Source organism: Taudactylus pleione, unplaced genomic scaffold (genome assembly GCF_031769625.1).
Source record: "Taudactylus pleione unplaced genomic scaffold, aTauple2 ptg002439l, whole genome shotgun sequence".
NCBI classification, from domain to species: Eukaryota; Metazoa; Chordata; class Amphibia; order Anura; family Myobatrachidae; genus Taudactylus; species Taudactylus pleione.
This window is the reverse complement of record NW_028286823.1, coordinates 67,501-70,000: the sequence shown is the minus strand read 5'-3', so window position 1 is coordinate 70,000 and position 2,500 is coordinate 67,501.

The following is a 2,500-nucleotide window of genomic DNA, read 5'->3' as shown; positions in this document are numbered from 1 at the left end:
CGTGTGGCTATTTTACTTTTATTTATTTTCTTCAAATTTCCACCTTACTCTCCCGTGTTGTTTATTTCACGTGTGGCTATTTTACTTTTATTTATTTTTTTTTCAAATTTCCACCTCACTCTCCCGTGTTGTTTATTTCACGTGTGGCTATTTTATTTTTATTTATTTTTTTTTTCAAACTTCCCGGGGTGCTGCTGCAGGGGCGCCGCGAGGCGGGTCTGCACCCTGCTCTCTCTATGTTTTTATTTCATGGGAGGCTATTTTTTTTCATATTCTTTCAGATTTCCCGGGGTGCTGCCGCAGAGGCGTCGCGGGACGGGTCGGGTCCGCACCTCACTCTCCCTATGTTTGTATTTCATGGGTGGCTACAGAATTACTTTTTTTTAAAACTTTCCAGGGCGGCCACCGGGGGGGGGGGGGGGGGGGGGCGCCGCGGGACTGCACCTCACTCCCTCTCTGTTTTTATTTCACGGGTGGCTATACAATTTTATTTACATTTTTTATTTTACCAGGCGGCCACCGGGGGGCGCCGCGAGGCGGGGCGGGTCTGCACCTCACTCCTCCTGTGTTTTTTTTAGTCTCATGGGTGGCTACATAATTTATTTTTTTTTAAATTCCAGTGGCGGCCACCAGGGGGCGCCGGGAGGCGGGGCGGGTCTGCACCTCGCTCACCCTATGCTTTTATTTCATGGGTGGCTATAGAATTTTTTTTTTTTTTTTTAATTCCCGGGGCGGCCACCGGGGGGCGCCGCGACTCTGCCCCTCACTCACCCTATGCTTTTATTTCATTTGGTGGCTATGTCATTTTTTTTTTTTTTTTTAAACATTTCCCGGGCGGCCACCGGGGGGCGCCGCGAGGCGGGGCGGGTCTGCACCTCACTCCCCCTATGTTTTTATTTCATGGGTGGCATATAATTTGTAATTTTTTATTTATTTTTTTTAAATTCCCGGGCGGCCACCGGGGGGCGCCGCGCGGCGGGTCTGCACCTCACTCTCGCTATGTTTTTACTTCACGGGTGGCTATTCAAATTTGTTTATTTTTTTTTTCATTTTCCCGGGGGGCCACCGGGGGGCGCCGCGGGGCGGGTCTGCACCTCACTCCCCCTATGTTTTTATTTCATGGGCGGCTATTTCTTAAAAAAAAATAAAAATAAAAAAAATTCCCGGGGTGCTGCTGCAGTGGCGCGGGGCGTCCACCGGGGGGCGTCCACGATTCGGTCGGGCCTGCACCTTGCACTCTCTCCCTATGTTTTCATTTCATGGGTGGCTACTTTAAAAATTTTCATTTTGTTATTTATTTTTTAATTCCCGGGGCGTCCATCGGGGGGCGCCGCGTGGGGGGGGGGGGGGGGGGCGTTTCTGCACCTTGCACTCTCTCCCTATGTTTTCATTTCATGGGTGGCTACTTTAAAAATTTTCATTTTGTTATTCATTTTTTCGATTCCCCGGGGCGTCCATCGGGGGGCGCCGCGTGGGGGGGGGGCGTTTCTGCACCTTGCACTCTCTCCCTATGTTTTCATTTCATGGGTGGCTACTTTAAAAATTTTCATTTTGTTATTCATTTTTTCGATTCCCCGGGGCGTCCACCGGGGGGCGCCGCGCGGCGGGGCGGGCCTGCACCGTGCACTCTCCCTGTGTTTTAATTTCATGGGTGGCTGTTTTTCATTTTTTTCAAAATAATAATAATAATAATAATAATAGTAATAATTTCACGGGGCGCTGCTGGTGCAGCGTCGCGGGGCGTCCACCGGGGGGCGCCGCGGGTCGGGGCGGGTCTGCACCTTACTCCCCCCAATGTTTTAATTTCACGGGTGGCTCTATTTTTTTTTATTTCAATTTTTTGCCCTCCCGGGGTGCTGCTGCAGCGCCACCGGGTGGCCACCGGGGGGCGCCGCCGTGCCGGCGGGCACCGGCCTTCGCCCCTGCCCCCTCCCCGGCCCCCCAGGGGCCCGTCAGGCCAAGGGGCGGCGGTCCACGGGAGGCCGACTCCCCTCTGCGGAGGCCCCGATGAGGTCGGACCGGGGTGCCCTCGTCCGCCCTGCGCTTCCGAGGCTTCGGGGAAGAGAGGGAGAAGCCGCCGCTGAAGGTGGCGCGCAGCACCGGTGGCGTGACCCGTGAGGGAAACCCTCCGGCGGATTGTTAGGAGAGGGAGAGAGAAAGCGAGGCGACTGGCCGGGGGGGCCTTCTCCCACCCGAGGAGGCCCAGGCCGGGCTCCAGGAGAGCACGGGAGATTCTGCGAGCGAGGCGTCCCAGCCAGGGCTCCAGGAGAGCACGGGAGATTCTGCGAGCGAGGCGTCCCAGCCAGGGCTCCAGGAGAGCACGGGAGATTCTGCGAGCGAGGCGGCCCGGCCAGGGCTCCAGGAGAGCACGGGAGATTCTGCGAGCGAGGCGTTCCGTGCCAGGGCTCCAGGGGCGACCGGGGAGAGAGCCCCTTCCGCCAGCGCGGGAGCCCCCGGAGGTCTCCCGGCAGGGCCGAAGGGGTACGGCCCTTCCCCTTCA